This window comes from Chiloscyllium plagiosum, chromosome 1 (genome assembly GCF_004010195.1).
Source record: "Chiloscyllium plagiosum isolate BGI_BamShark_2017 chromosome 1, ASM401019v2, whole genome shotgun sequence".
Taxonomy (NCBI): Eukaryota; Metazoa; Chordata; class Chondrichthyes; order Orectolobiformes; family Hemiscylliidae; genus Chiloscyllium; species Chiloscyllium plagiosum.
The window spans coordinates 37,584,921-37,602,627 of NC_057710.1; positions in this window are offsets into that span (position 1 = coordinate 37,584,921).

Consider the following 17,707-nt stretch of genomic DNA (forward strand, 5'->3'; position numbering starts at 1 on the left):
CCATTTGATAAGATCATGGATCACCTGACCGTGGCCTCTACATTCCTATCTACTTCCTATAACCCTTTCCTCCCTTGTCAATTAAAACAAATAATTTGTCAATTCAACATTAAAAATACTCAAAGACCCTGCCTCCACTGCTCTCTGGGGAAGAAAGTCTCCACATGACCCCTGGGAGAAAGAAAATCTCCTCATTTCAATCATAAATGGGAGTTAACTAATTCCTAAAATGCAATCCTAGTTCTAGTCTCTCACCCAAGAATAAACATCCCTCAGGATAAGACCACTCAGGGTACTCTTATACTTCTAAACCCCAATGATACCGGCCCAATTTGTCCAACCTTTAGTTTTCTCAAGATTTTTTTTTTATTTCAGAATATACTTTATTTGTAGAAATAGATCTTTGGTACTTGTACAATTTGTCATGTCGTTCATAGATATATATATTGCATGTCTTAACATTACAAAGAACAGATTGAAATTAATCGAATTTACAGTTATCCTATTTACAGTTCCCTTTATTAACTATCCAGTCTCTTAGTATTTAGCTGTGGCTTATCTTGAGAAATTAGGTTCCTTGCTTTCTATGTGGAAAATATTTCGAAGACCTAGTTTCTATCCTACTATTTACTTCAGTGTGCTCATCTAATTCCCTTGCAAATGTTACGACAAACCTGCATTTAACAGTCAGTGCAAATTCTAGGTTTGTGATTAGCAGTTCCAGGAGGTACTTTAATTTCCTCTGTGTGATTGTTAAGTGACTCACTCAACCAGAGTTCCAGACGCATCCCTGAAATCCATTCGGACCTTGCTGACAGTCCGATACTGTGATATGTCCTGTTGAATATGCTCATTGTCGCTTTCGATTGCTATCTTGGTGGGGATCTCCTGATTAGTTAAGATGACTACAATGATGGCTCCCCTCTCCATATGATGTCACTGGTGTTTTCATGGTATCAAAATATGTTACATATCATTTTTACAGATAAATAGCCAAAGGAAAATTCACAATGATAGAAAAGAAAAGCATGTGCATGCATGTTTTTCAACTTACCAATACAGAAAGGTTAAAGAACATGTGCTGAAAAATGTGTTGCTGGAAAAGCGCAGCAGGTCAGGCAGCATCAAAGGAGCAGGAGAATCGACGTTTCGGGCATAAGCCCTTCCTCAGCCTGAAGAAGGGCTTATGCCCGAAACGTCAATTCTCCTGCTTCTTTGATGCTGCCTGACCTGCTGCGCTTTTCCAGCAACACATTTTTCAGCTCTGATCTCCAGCATCTGCAGTCCTCACTTTCTCCTAAAGAACATGTGGACATGATATGAATATGCATATAGGGATCACATGCCTACTGACGCTATCTTTAATTTTTTTGTATTTACTAAGCTAAAATGTAATTAGCCAAATCTAGATTCCCAATTAGTCATGTGTGACTCAAGACATATATATTGGACAAGATCAAATTGTGACATTGCAATTATCCACATGATACTCATGTTGAGTGATTAAAGGTTCATAGTTCAGAAGAAAAAACCAACGGCTCCAAGGAGCTGATTGTAATCTTTTAAAGGATGAAAACTTGCAATATGACTGAACAGAGGAATAGAGTTGCCACAATTTTATCTTTCTGTTTCTTCAGATAGAGATGGAGAAGTAATGAGCGCCATCTCCTTCAGCCTCCATAATTACATGTCCTCTGCAATTACTCTGCATGTGCCCTAGGTGGCTCTAAACCCAGATCATATAAGGAGACAGTGTCTGTCACTGCTCCCTCAGGGAGCCTTGATGTATTCCATATATTATCACATGCAGGTTGTAACCTAAAGCTGTGGATAGTAATAATGGAGGCTCCATGTTTCTCTCTATTACATCGATAACTTGCCATCCCTTTTAGACTTAACCACCTACAACATTTTGTTCCCTTATAGGTTCCGGACATCACTGGCTGGACCAGAATTTACTGTCCATCCCTATTCACCCTTGGATAAAACTAAGTGGTTTGCTAGGTCATTTCAGAAGGCAAATAGAAGTCAGCGATGTTGCTCTGATCATTGTAAGACTTTTAACTTCACATTTTTTTAAATTGAATTCTCAGTGGGATTCAAACGCAGGTCTTTGGGATTGATATAGTCTCGTATGACTATTTGGAGCATTTGCAAATTATCACGCAACTTGTTTGTGCTGCACACTGAAAGTACGTTCCTTGATGATCACATCCTGGGATGAGGCACAAAACTGCAGCTTCAGACTCAGAAACAGGGAATTAGCTAATCTGCCCCAAGATCCCATGTGTACATGTACATCCTTTGGGGTACATCTTCACTCCCTAGTTCAAAACACTACACATGGCAGAAATCTGAAATCGAAATAGAATACGGTGGTCAATTCTCAGCAACTAGAGTTGCCACTGTGAAGACAGAATTAACATTTTAAATGAATGGCCTTGCATAAGACTTCAAATGTCATCAGTCTGATATGTTGGGCTGAAATGTATTCCTTCGGTTGTGGGGGTTGGGGTGGGGTGGGGGGGCATGGTAATGACAGGCTGGAAAGCTGGAAAGTCCCTGCTTCTGCAGTTTGAGGGATCTGTGGCCCCATTTTATGGAGTCAGGCATGACAAGTTGCCTTAGGGGCTGCTATCCCTTTAAAGAATGGCCACAAGAGTTGAGATCATTCAGACAACTGGCAGCTCAGCAGAACCACCACCAATAATCATAGCATTGTATCTGGGAGCAGAAATACCACCGAATACCCCACCTCCTGTAAAGTAGAGTCTCAGATCTGGGATTAGTCAGGTTGGTCTTGAGAAGATCTTGAGGGCTGGGGCATTGGTGAGGGTAGTTAACCATTCAGCACCATTGCTTCAGGGGTAGTTAAAGGTTGCATGACAAGGTGAATTGTCCATCTTTCCCCATGCCCAGCAGCCTGCATCCTCATACCCCTGTCAATGGCAAAACAACAGTACCATTAGGAAAATGACCTTAATTGACATTTAAAGGGTACAATTGGCCCTGGAGTGGGATGGCCAACACCCACCTTCTCTATGACTTTAAATGACATGGCAGCAGGAAGACAAAGGGCACTGGACCCCCACTTTTCCTCACAAGATTATGGGCATCTTCCTCCCTGCACCCATCCTGCTGCGAGAGGACTGATAGAATCTGGCCTGTTGACTCTGTTAAATTAAACATTTCCTTTAAGAAGGTTCCAGCTCAAGTTAATGATTTGCATTGCCATAAATATGATTTTGACCTAAATGGGTCTACTTCTGTGATTAAGTATGGCTCAGTCGAAACATGTTTTTTTTACAAGTTAATAAATGTATCTTTTTTTAAAATTATAGGAATTGCTATTCTTAACTGTTATTGCTATCGTTTATGTTGCAGGATGAATACCAAGACTTTGGAGAGGGTGCAGAGGAGATTTGTCAGACTGGTACCAGGGACGTGAGACATCAGGGATGTGTTTGAAAAAGGACTGGAAAATTTGGGATTGTTTTCTTTAGTGGAGAGAAGGTTAAAGAAGGATAAAGTAAAAAAAACAATTCCCAGTGCCAGAATGTGCAGTAAGGAGAGGACACAAATTGACAAAGAAACCGGCAGCAAGTTGGAGGTAAGGAGACAATTGTATCATATCGTTACAATCGGAAAGATATTTCATGAAATGTGGTGAAAGAACTTCAAAAGTAACTTTCACAAGGGAATTTGAGGTTGATAAACATTTCAGGATTATGGAAATGATGAATGGAATAGGACAAAGATTTTCCAAAGAACAGGCACAAAATAGTGCACTGACTTGCCTCTTGCTGCATAGTGTTGATGTGTGAAGTTGTGCCTGTCTGAATGAAGAAACAATGTAGAGTTCTTCCTGCCTGTCTGATTGGAAGTTCTGATTTTCACAGCAAACAATCAAATTATCAGCTCCAAACGGACAGTGACCATTCTATCTGCTGGAATGACAATGCCCTTTAAACAAGATTACCTCATTGAAATAATAACCTTACAAAACCAGATTGCAAGTCTCAACTGGATGGATAGAGCAATATTGCCTGAAGCCTGTTGTGCAATCCCATAGAATGCTGGCAGTGTTCTTAATGTGTTTGTTTGTTCTGACCCACAGTCAGCTGTTACTATCAGAGTGCTGGGGATGGTGTGCAGGAAAAGCCTCAGAGGTCATAGAGTCATAGAGAAGCACAGCAGGGAAACAAGGTCCTTCCATCCAATGCGCCCATGCTGAACAGATATCCCAACCTATTCTAGTCCCATCTGCCAGCACTTGGCCCATATCCCTCTAAACCCTCCCTATCCATATACCTACCCAGATGCCTTTTAAATGCTGCAATTGTACCAGCCTTCACCACTTGCTCTGGCAGCTCATTCTATACACGCGCCACCCTCTGTGTTAAAAAATTGCCCCTTAGGTCCCTTTTATATCTTTCCCCTCACCCTCAGTGCCCTCTAGTTCTAGACTCCCCGACCCCAGACTTTGTTTATTTACCCTATCCATGCCCCTCATGATTTTATGAACCTCTATAAGGTCACCTCTCAACCTCTGATGATCCAGGAAAAATTGCCCCAGCCTATTCAGCATCTCCCTATAGCTCAAACCCTCCAACCCTGGCAACATCCTTGTAAAACCTTTCTGAACCATTTCAAGATTCACAACACCCTTCCGATACAATATTCCAAAAGCTTTCAGCCACATCCTTCATCTTCCTATACTCTAGTGACAGCACAAAGGAAAAAGTTGACCCTGACAGAGTGGCACATTCCAAGATCTGAAGCTTGGGATAGCTGCTGCCACAGAGCGGTGGGGGAAAGACCACCATCGAAGGCCTTTCTGCCAAATGATAACAAAGGCCTCTTCAATTTCAAAACCTCCTTTGCCTTAATGGGCATGCCAATAAATTCCCTTTGTTATTAGAAAATGCCTTTTCTTTGTTCTTGCTCATGGATTCAAGCTCAAATAAAGAATGTCTAAATCTACCGCTTTTCTTTCATACAAAGTCCGTATAGAACTGTTTTGGACCTTTGTACAGTACATATAGATAATTTATGAATACGGCATGTTTTATTAATAAATAAGAGAAGATATCCCATCAGCACTTAGTGAAACAAAAGTCAAGATTATTGGATCATACATTAGCGTTGTTATTTCTGTTAAATATATTTAATAGGGAGTTAACAATGCATAGTCTTTTACAAAATACAAATAGTGATTGACTTGCATTTTTTTTTGTTTCACTTCTAGCTCTCCCTGTTACTTATTCCAATAGTCATCATTCAGTTCACCAATTCCAATTCCTTAGTATTGATGTCATCATCAAAGTAACTAACTGGAAGTTAAAAATCCCACAACATCAGGTTATAGTCCAACAGGTTTATTTGGAAGCACTAGCTTTCAGAGCGCTGCTCCTTCATCAGGTGGTTGTAGAGCAGCATCTTAAGACACAGAACTTATGGCAAAAGATTTCAGTGTCATGCAGCTGAAATGATAAACCTAGACTAAGTCTTTCATCTTTTAGAATGGGTTTGCTCGTTTCAGTTCTTTAATATATAAATCCCAGAACTTCGTTTAAGTCTCATTCTCAAATTAACTTCAGGTTTTCTAACAAAAACTTCAATCTCAGCTGAGACAATGCATTAAAGGTATAAGGTTAAAGGCACACAGACTGTCTCTTGAGTCACACTGATTCTATTTCGAAAGCGGGATTTATAGAATATTACATGGATTGACTGTAGGCTATGCATATTTGAGCAAAATAGAATGCATTTGTAAATACAATTCTGCAGATACAAATTCACCTCAGAAGATTATATGTGCGCACGTGCAGGAGAGACAGAGTGAGTGTATGTGAGTGCGTGCGTGTGTGTGTGAGCACATGTGAAACAGTGTGTGTGGGCCTGTGTGTAACCTTGGTAAAATATGTGTGTGAGTGTGATGGGGTATAAGCCTGTGAAAGGGTACGTGCATAGGTGTGGGTATGGGGGTGTATGTGTGTGTGTATGAAAGAGAGCTTGTGTATGAGGAAGGGTCTGTGTTAGTGTGTGAGTATCTAAGAGAGAGGGAGTGTGTGTGTGTGTGCGCATGTGTGCGCATGTGTGTGTGAGAGTGTGCAGTGCAGTGGGGTCTTCTGTAGTGAGACAAGCACGCAAGGTCCCAGTTTACCTTGGGTTCATGTCACACTACAGGTGGACCCACTGTACTATACACACATGCACACACACACACTCCTACATATTCACACACTAACACAGGCCATCTCTCCTACACAAGCTCTCTCTCATATGCTCATGCATACACCCCATACTCATACCCATGCACGGACCCTCTCACAGGCTTATCCACCATTACAATCACACACATACTTTACCAGGTTTACACACGCCCATACACCACACTCTCTCACATGTACTCAAACCCACACGTGCATAATCACAGACACACACTCAATCTATCTCTCCTGTACACACACATATAGGTTTTTGTGGTGAATCTGGATTTGCAGAATTATATTTTGTTTGCTCAAAAAATGCATAACCGCAGTCAATCATATAAGATTCTGTAAATCCCACTTTAGAAATAGAACCAGTCTGATTCAAGATGGGAACACAGACAAACCTTACACCTTTAATGTATTGCCTGAGCTGAGATGACACATTTTGTTGGAAAACCTGAAGTTATCTTGAAGAATGTGACTTAAAAGGAGTTACATAGTAATGAACTGAAACTAGCAAAACCATTCTAAAAGATGAAAGACTTAATTTAGGTTTACCATTTCAGTTGTATGACACCGTAACCTTTTGCTATAAACTCTGTGTCTTATGATCCTGTTACACAGCTACCTGATGAAGGAGTAGCGCTCCAAAAGCTAGTGCTTCCAAATTAACCTGGTGTTGTGTGATTTTTAACTTTGTTCACCCCAATCCAACACTGGCTCCTCCAAATCATAACTGGAAGTTGATACTGGAACAGACTATATGGAAACAAAATTGTCAGGGCATAGCTTCTAAACAAGTTTATTGTCAATCACCTTATTTGATTTGATTTTATTATTGTCACATGTACCAAAATACAGTGAAAAGTATTGTTTTGCAAGTTATCCAGGCAAATTGTAGCATTTAATAGTATGATTAGATTCCCTACAGTGTGGAAACAGGCTCTTCGGCCCAACCAGTCCACACCGACCCTCCGAAGAGTAACCCACCCAGACCCATTTTCCTCTGACTAATGCACCTAACATTATGGGCAATTTAGCATGGCCAATTCACCTGACCTGCACATCTTTTGGACTGTGGGAGGAAACCCACGCAGACACAGGGAGAATGTGCAAACTCCACACAGACAGTCGCCTGAGGCTGGAATCGAACCTGACACATCAGGGTAATAGAACAGAATGCAGAATATAGTGTTACAGCTACATGGAAGGTGCAGATAAAGATCAACTCTAATATTTGAAACGTCCATTCATAAGCCTGATAACAGCGGGGAATAAACTATTCTGAAATTTGTTGTACCCATTTTCAAACTTTTATATCTTCTGCCTGATGGAAGAGAGTATAACCAGGGAGGGAGAGTTCTTTGATGATGTTGGCTGCTTTCCCGAGGCAGCAGGAAGTGCAGAAGGAATCAATGGATGGAAGACTGGTTTGCGTGATGGACTGGGCTGCGTTCACAACTCTCTGTCATTTCTTGCAGTCTTAGGCAGAGCAGTTGCCATACCAAGCTGTGATGCACCTGAATGGGATGCTATCTATGGTGTATTGATAAAAATTGGTCAGAGCAATTGTGGACATGCCGAATTCCCTTAACCTTCTGAGGAAGTAGAGACATTGTGTGTCTTCTTGACTGTAGAATCGACATGGGTGGACCAAATAATTCATCCCTCAGGCTTATGAATGCAATAATTAATTGCAAATAATTAGTCACTAGAATTATTAACATCTTTAAATGAAATTATTCAAAATAATTACAGAAGTGAATGCAAGCCTGACAGGATTTTAAAAATAAAAGTGAACCACAGTGTATCAACATAAAAACCAAAAGAACTGCAGAAGCTGCAAATCAGAAACCATACAGAAGTTGATGAAAAAACCCAACAGGTCTGGTAGCACCTGTGAAGAGAAATCAGAGTTAATTTTTCAGTTTCAGTAATCCTTCCTCAGAACTGAAGGTGGCTAGGAAAATGTCAGTTATATGCAGAAGTTAGGGTGGGGGGGAGCATGTAAGTAGTAAACAATGGGTGGGGATAGAGCCCAAAGAGGGAGAAGAACAGTTGGAATGACAAAGGACAGGAGAATGATCTGGCTAGGAGAGTGAATCACTGTTAAAGGAGACTGTTGTTGGTTAACAATAGATAGTGTGTAATGGTAAACTATGTGATAACAAGGCCTGGTGTGTGTGTAGAGGGGACAAGGACATGGGAGAATTCAGGCCGTAAAATTATTGAACTCAATTTTGAGTCCAGAGGGCTGTGGGTTTGAAAATGAAATGTTCTTCTAGCTGTGCAAAGCTTCGCTGGAACAATGCAGCAAGCCTGAGACAGAGATGTTGGCCATGGAACAGCTTGAACACACCGCCCTGTTCCTTGGCCAACATCTCTGTCTCAGGCTTGCACATTGTTCCAGTGAAACTCTGTGCAAGCTGGAAAACAATGCTTCATTTTTTATTTGGAGTCCCTGCATAATTTCAGACTCAATAATTTTAGGGTCTGAATTTTGGAAAGGCTAATCAGGGCAGGACTTATACACTTAATGATAAGATCCTGGGGCTGAACAAAGAGACCTTGGAGTACAGATTCATAGTTCCTTGAAAGTAGAGTCGCAGTTAAATAGGATAGTGAAGAAGGCATTCCTTTATTGATCCAAACATTGAGTGTAGGAGTTGGGAGGTCATGTTGCAACTGTAGAGGACATTGGTTAGGCCACTTTTAGAATATTGTGTGCAATTCTGGTCTCCTTCCTATCAGAAGGATGTTGCGAAATTTGAAAGAGTTCAGAAAAGATTTACAAGGATTTTGCCAGGGTAGGAGGGTTTGAGCTATAGGGAGAGACTGAATAGGCTGTAGCTGTTTTCCTCGGAGCATTGAAGGCTGAGGGGTGACCTTATAGAGATTTAAAAGATCATGAGGGGCATGGATAGGGTGAATAGACAAGGTTCTGGGGAAATCCAGAACTAGAGGGCATAGGTTTAGGATGAGGGAGGAAAAATATAAAGGGGACCTAAGTGGCAACATTTTTATGCAAAGGGTGGTGCATGTATGGAATGAGCTGTCAGAGGAAGTGTTGAAGTCTGGTACAATTACAACATTTAAAAGGCATCAGGATGGATATAGGAAGGATTAGAGCGATATGGGCCACGTGCTGGCAAATTGAACTAGATTAATTTAGAATATCTGGTTGGCATGGATGAGTTGGATCAAAGAGTCTGTTTCCATGCTGTCTATCTCTATGACTCTATGACTCTGTGTCCCAGCCCCCAACCCCACACACCAAGCCTTGTTATCACATAGTCTGCCATTACACACTACCCATTGTTAGCCACTAACAGTCTTCATTAACAGCGATTCACCCTCCCAGCCAGATCATTATCCACTCCTATATCTGTCCAAATGTTCTTCTCTCTCTTTGGTTTATCCCTACCTATCATTTACTCCTGACCTCCTCCCCACACCCTATCTTTTGCATATAACTTACATCTTCCTAGCTACTGTTAGTTCCAAGGAAGGGTCACCGGACCTGCAACGTTAACTCTGATTTCTCTTCACAGATGCTACTACCAGACCTGCGGAGCTTTTACAGCCATTTCTGTTTTTTTTATTTCAACATAAAACTCCTTCACTGTATTTATATATGATTATATTGTTTAGAAAGGAAATTGAAACAGTTTCATTGTGCATTGTATGCAATGTAGAAACAAGCTATTTTGGTGTAGTACATTGCTCATGAGTCTCCTCCGCTTACCCTTCATCTAACTTATCAATATATCCATCAATTCTATTTGCCATCATGAGTTTATCTTTGCATTTCATTATGTATCCATACCAGTTACTTGCCACCTGATGTTAGTGGTAGAAGGTTGTTTTTCAGACTGGAGGCCTGCGACCAGTTGTGTTTCGCATGTTGTTTTTTAAATAAATTATTTGGATTGGAATATGGGTAATGTAGTTTGTAAGTTTGTGGGTGACACCAAAATTGGTAGTGTAGTGGACTGTGAAAAAGTGGACAATGGGATCTTGATCAATTGGGCCAAAGGATTGAGGAGTGGCTGACATAGTTTAATTTATATAAATGTGAGGTGATGCATTTTGGTAAAACAAATCAGGCTAGGACATTCACAGTTAATGTTAGGGCCCTGGGGGATGTTGTTGGACAGAGGGACCTAAGGGTTCATGTACATAGTGCCTTGAAAGTGTTGTTACGGGTAGACAGAAGAAGGCATTTGGCATGCTTGCCTTCATTAATCAAAGCATTGAGTACAGGAGTTGGAACATCATTTGGCGGCTCTGATATGGTGAGGCCACCTTTGGAGTAATGCATACAGTTTTAGTCACCCTGCTATTGGAAGGATATTATTGAATTGGAAAGAGTGCAATAAGTTTTATAAGGATATTATTGGGTGTACAAGCATTGGCTTATAAGGCTAGATATCTGGAGATCTTGAATAATTACTTTGCTTCAGTATTTACAGTGGAAAAGGAGGATAGTTTGTCAAATATCCCGTGGAAAACAATAGTGGATAGGAAACAGGGACTGAACAATGTTAAAGTAAATAAACGATCAGTAATAAATCTATGGAACCTGATAGTTTCCATCTGAAGCTATTAAAGGAAGTAATGGAGCAGCTTGTAGATACCCTAACTATAACAGACAGGGAGATAAATTATTTCCACTGGTTGGGGATTCAAGAACTAAAGGCACATTCAGAGAATTAGGAGCAGACCAATCAGAAGAGATCCAAGGAAGCACTTTGACACATAAAGGGTGGTAGATGTTTGCAACTCTCTACACTACACAACAGTGAATGCTGGATTAATTGTTAATTTTATATCTGAGACAGTTAACTTTTTGATAAGCAAATATATTAAGGGATATTGTCCAAAGGCATATATATAAATGGAGTTAGGCCACAGATTAGCCATGATCTCATTGAATGATGGAATAAGTTTGAAGGGCTGAATGGCCTACTCCTGTTCTGATGTTCCTATATTTATTTCCCAAGGAGCATGGTCCACCTTGTTCTTCCTATCAAAATTAGTTTGTGCATTGTGGTTTTATTATTTTTCTTGAGTTCATAGGTAATTAACTTGCTCATTCTTTCACTCAAGAAAACATTTTAACTTTATTTAATCATAATGAGATTAATCTGCTAATTATACATCCATGCACAAATGTTTTTGATGGGCAAAGAGAGAGAAAGCAACATAGATTGAGAACAGCAAAGTTAGTGAAAGCTCCGTCAGTATCTATTAAAAATAATAATAGTAAATTTTATATTAAGAATATTAATAATAGGGTGGCATGGTGGCTCAGTGGTTAGCACTTGCTGCCTCACAGCACCAGGGACCCTAGTTCAATTCCATTCTTGGACAACTGTCTGTGTGGAGTTCGCATATTCTCACCATGACTGTGTAGATTTCCTCCCACAGTCCAAAGATGTATGGATTGGTCATGTTAAATGGCCCATAGCATCTTGGGATGTGCAGACTTGATGGATTAGCCATGGGAAGTTACAAGGATAGGGTGAGGGGTGGATCTGAGTGGGATCCTCTTCAGATGGTCGGTGTGAACTTGATGGGCTGAATAATCTGTTTCCACACTGTAGGGATTCTGTGACTAATTTGTTGCAGGTTTTTTTGTGTTAAGTACACCTGGTATGGCTGTTGTGAGCAAATGTTGAAATGGTACTTCTGATTCTGAAGTCCCAATTCTTGATGTAAATGATGAACAACACTGCTCCCAACATGGCTCTTGTTAAACACACTTCCTCCTAGTTGCCTGGTTGAGTTTGTATCTTTAATCTGTATCTTCTACTTTACTGCATTCAGTTTGCAGCTGGATTGCTATCCATCAGAGCTTTCTATATTGTAACAAATATTGCAAACATTATTTTTCAAAGCATTTATATTGCTATGCACAGCAATTCCTTTCTGTGCTTGGGGATCAGTCACAAAATTGAATGTAATTTATCTGCAAATATCCTCTCTTTGTTTTTCTACTCATTAAGTTTGGCACTTTTATTACAACCAGATGAGGAGGGGTGAACAGCTTCCCTCTTTTTAACTTCTTCATGGCTGGTTGCAACAGTTAAAAAAAAAAATTTCTAAGCATGCAGCTATCACACCAATTAATTGGAAGATTTACTTGAGCAAAAGAAAGAGAAATGTTATTAGCTATAAACCCAAGAAAAATATTAAAAGTGCAACAGCAAACACATGCAGAAACCCAGATAATAATCCCAAGAAAGGGAGGTTGGGTCTCTCTTTGATGTCTGTACCAGAAGACAAAACAGTTACAATTTAAAAACCTTGCAGTCTTTGAGTTGTGAGAATGGCCAAATCTGTTGGACAATAATCTGATGTGTGCGATTTTTAGCTTTGTCCAACACCAGCACCTCCACATCAGACCTATGTGATGACTGTTCAGCTGTTGTCTTGTTTTTCCAGCTGTGATGAAGCTTAAAGTTTTGATTTTTAAGGTTGAAGGGGAGGAAGAGAGGGGTAGAGAAAAAGCTCCCAATGACTGTACTGTTATCAGTTCATGTTGTTTTTCTTGTCTCTGCTCACCAAAAACGAGCAACTGCAAAATGGTTCATTTGTGCATCCCAAGCCTAATTTCATTGTTTTTATCAAACTGGATATTCTGCAAGTGATCTTTCATCTTCCAATATGTGAATTTATCGTACAAGTATGTGTAAAACAAGTAAAGTAAATTCTTGATGCCTCATTGAGTTTCAGTGTCTGATGATTCAAATTGCAAATCTGATGCTACTCATGCGTGTATTTTGTGTGGATTCCTGTGAACATAGCAGCCATGTTCAGGCAGTGTTGTCCTTAGCAAGGTTAGATCTCATGGAGTACAGGGTGAATTAGCCATTGGGATACAGAACTGGCTCAAAGGTAGAAGAGTTGAAAAGAGTGGTGCTGGAAAAGCGCAGCAGGCCAGGTAGCATCCGAGGAGCAGGAGAATCGACATTTCGGGCATAAAATCCGGGGGTTGGGACTGAGATAAGGTGGGGGGAGGGGAAATGAGGAAGCTGGAGAAATCTACATTCATCCCGTGTGGTTGGAGGGTTCCTAGGCGGAAGATGAGGCGCTCTTCCTCCAGGCGTCATGTGGCCAGTGTCTGGCGATGGAGGAGGCCAAGGACCTGCATGTCCTTGGCGGAGTGGGACGGGGAGTTAAAGTGTTCAGCCATAGGGCAATCGACTCAACACAGTATCCACCCGACCTCAAATTTACCTGGCCATGCAGACCCTGGCCAGCAGGAAAATCGATGTTTCCGGCAAAAGCCCTTCATCAGGAAGGGCTTTTGCCCGAAACATCGATTTTCCTGCTTCTCAGATACTGCCTGACCTGCTATGCTTTTCCAGCATCACTCTAACCTAAACTCTGGTTTCCAGCATCTGCAGTCCTCACTTCTGACTCTGAGTCCATAAAATTTCAAATATTAAAGTTAAATGATGAAAGTTGACTAATGATAATCCATTTTCACTACGATTGGAACACGTTTGTATTGGCAAAGGCTTTGGGTTAGACCTGAATGCTTCCAAGTGGAAATACTTTTTCAAACATAATTTCTGAAATTACTACAAGAAATCAAACTAACTAAAAATACAAAAGATGAGAATTAACACTTTAAGTAAGAGGTAGGTCCTAGATCTTTCTTTTTAACCATTATTCTTAACACCATAATTTTTCTTAATGAAATTTAAATGAGATTTTCTCCTTTGATATTAATGTTATCTTGCAATAGGCATTTTCAGAATCAAAACAATTTTCTTGTGTTTTCTGTGGCAGATTTTTACATTGTTTGACAACCTTCCTGCAGAAATATTGTTTGAATTTTGATCTTCCCTCATTATTCTTTTGTTTTTCAGATCTCCAACCTCAGTACTTTCATCTGTATTTTCTCTCTCCATCTGGAATGGTGATGGGTTTTACAATTCTCGACACTGCTGAGCTCAGTTTCTTTTAGTGTCGGCTAATTATCAGGTGAGACTTTGAATTACGGGCTACGATGACATTCAAAGTTATTATTCACATTTCATGAAAGCTTACTTTGTATTAGTTGTGTAAGATCCGATATAAATGTGAAAAATTTGGATATCTGAAGGGTGTAACCCTGTCTGTAATTTGAACTAATGGGAATGAATAAGCAAGGGTGAACTCCCTGTAAAAGGTTCAACACTTGTCACACACCCTCCCAGGTGAATACACAATAGGCTCTGGTGCATTCTGCCTGTTTTGTATACTTAGGCAAGTCAAACTGATGCTGGGTGCAGCCAATTGAATCAGTTAACCTCTAGAGTGCCGGCAGCTCTAATAAATTATTTTCTCCCTGAATGGATATTTTCTTTCCTCCTGAAACAAATTCAACAACAGTTACAGCAAGGGGACAACGGTCTATCACACAAAGTCAAAGTGATGCTCCCTCGTCTGGCTCTATTGATTGGGCCACAACCCTTTCTTGTGTGCCCTCTTGGTTCTTGACAGGAGTCTGCCTGAGCACATCCACCTGTATCACAGTGTTGTATAACTTAATTGTCAGGTCCTTTTATAAGTAATAGTTTCTCAGTATTCTGTTAGTGGATCTAGTTCCTGCTAAGCATCTCTTCATCCTCAGTTCTTTCTTGATACAAACTGACATCTGTAAAGTTTGGCACCTTTATAAGAATTCCTTTCACTTTCCCAATGGAACAAATTCAATTTTATCAAACACCTATCACTTGACACTTACTTATTTTTTGGTTCATTCACAAGATGTAGGCATTGCTGGCCAGCCCAGCATTTTCAGCCCATCCTTAATTGCCCGGAGTTGAGAATCAACCTCATCTTGATCAGACCAATTAAGTTCAGAATAGTTCCTTGGTGAACCACTTGGGTTTATATGACAATTGACGGTGGTTGTGTTGTACAGACTTTTTTTAATAAAATGAATTTAAATTCCACCATCTGCCATGGCAGGATTTGAACCCATGCTCCCAGAGCATTAGATTCTGGGTTGCTAGCCCAGTGACATTACCATTACATCACTGCCTCTCTATATTGTGAAGCAAAACCCTGGCTTTCCTCCAGCTTTTCTCTTTCATTGCTTGGTGGCTGCAGTGATGGTTGTGGGGCATCTTAACTTTAGAAGTGGGAAGTTAAAACCATCCAGGTTACTGCAGTTACTGGGAGCTAAAGGCACTTGGGAATCAGAGCAAGACGCTATACCGATCCCTGTATTCCTATATTAATTTCTCTACGTGATTCAAACAAGCAGGAACACTAAATAAAGTGAGGCTCCACTGCTGTAGGGCTATTGGCATGACCCCACCAGCTGCCAGATTTCCTAACCTCAACATGATCCCTGCAGCCAAATTTGCCACAGATCTAAACATAGGAACAGGAAGCAAGTTATTAGGTCTATTGAACCTGCCCACCATTCAATATGATCATGGTTGACCCTGTGGTGTCAACTACTGGCCATTGAGGGCATTTTTCAATGCAGCCTACAGTCTTCCCACCTGGAGCCTGATGTTAACCTGAACGAGTTCAATCATGCCTGGCTCCTGTTCAAGGGCCATTTATGAGTTTGTGCACTCACTCAAACCAGCCTGCAGTTAACATGGGAGGCTTTTGTTCCAAAGCACTAGCCTGACTTGTCTGTTGCACTGGCTTTAAATTGTTGGGAATTTCACTGTTTCTCTTGGTGAATTGTAACAATTGAAGAGACTGTTTCATGACTGGTGCTGAATTTTAAAAGTATTCTGTACTTTACATTTAAACTACAGACTGATGACATGATTGACCTCTTGTACAAATTTTTGTAATTCCCTTGAGTAAAGTAATGAACCAATGACTGTACTAACCTCATTTGGAACACCATCAGTCCACTTAGCAATTAAAAATGTGAGCTGTTGTTTTATCTTCTTCCAAAAACTGTAATATGACTTTACTGCAAGGACTTCCCAATATTTGATGGGTTGGAAAGAAGTGACTATTATCATTCAACATGCAACTGCGATTGTGTACCATATTTGGTTTTCTATGTCACAATATCCTTAACCTAAGGAGTAGCTTATTTCCAATTCTGCTTGACTGGAAACTCTGCAGTGATATCCTCACAGACAAGGGTAACAATACAATCTGAAAAATTTGTTGCTGGAAATGCGCAGCAGGTCAGGCAGCATCCAAGGAGCAGGAGAATCGACGCTGCCTGACCTGCTGCACTTTTCCAGCAACACATTTTTCAGCTCTGATCTCCAGCATCTGCAGTCCTCACTTTCTCCTAACAATACAATCTCCCTTGAATACCAATTTAGTCAAATATACAGTAAAATCAATTTTCCTTTAGCATGCAAAATTAACCCAGCTCAGACAGTGATAGAGGAAATAAAATAAAACACTGAAAATAAGGCACGTTAGCAGACGAGACTGAGAGTATGATTAAAGTATGATGCAATGATGCAAGTATGATTAAATTGGTGGGTTTTTAAAGATTTTTAATGGCAAAGAAGGGGCACAAAGACACACTGCTTTCTGTATGGATTTCCTGAGAGTCGTGCTAAAACACTGAAGTTGTTCGACTAATGTTGAACATACTAGTTGCATCTTTTCTGTCTTACCTGTGAACCAGCTGAGGACCCTACAGTAATCTGTTGATTTCTCCATGACAATGCCAAAGGCAATCAGTGTTGACTTGCCATGCAGTACAGATTGTAATGATTGTTTGAAATTTATCATTCTCCTCTCCAGTCGCACCCCTCCATGATGTCATCTCCTACTGGGAGAATTCAGTGATAGTGGTGGCAATACTTTGTGGTACTATCGCAGGACTGTTAATCCAGAGACCCAGCTAATGTCTGGCAATCCTGCCACAGCAGATAGTGAAAATTACATGAAAATCTAGAGTTAAGAGTCTAATGATGACCATGACTCCACTGTTGATTATTGGAAAAACCCATCTGGTTTAAGGGAAGGAAACTGCCATCCTTTGCTGGTCTGGCCTACATGTGACTCCAGATCCACAGCAATGTGGGTCTTAGCTGCCCTCTGGCAACTGGGGATAGGCAATAGATGCTTCCCAGCCATTGATGCACTTATCCTGTGAATGAACAAGAAAAAAGATACCAATGTGTACCAAGAGTTAGATTGTCTCTGGGAGGAAATGTTCATTGCCTCACATTCATGTGACTCGAATTTTAAGAATCAAGTGCTGTTTCTGCTGCCTTGAAGTTATTGCACTGAAAAGTATTCTTACCACTTAGTGGGTCTAGTACCTTCTTCATCACTATTTGGCCACTTGTCTGCACTGTGAAGCAGCTGGGCCTTTGCCCTCCAATTTCCTCTTTTCATTGAGACAATAGCAAACCATGTTGTAACTTCCATTTGCCTCTGAGGATTCTACTCCAGCGTCAGTACCTGCCTCCTGGCAGTGCCCAGTGCCATGAATTGGACACTGAGATCATCTCGGGCCCAACTTAAGGCGTCTGTTAAAATAGACTTGC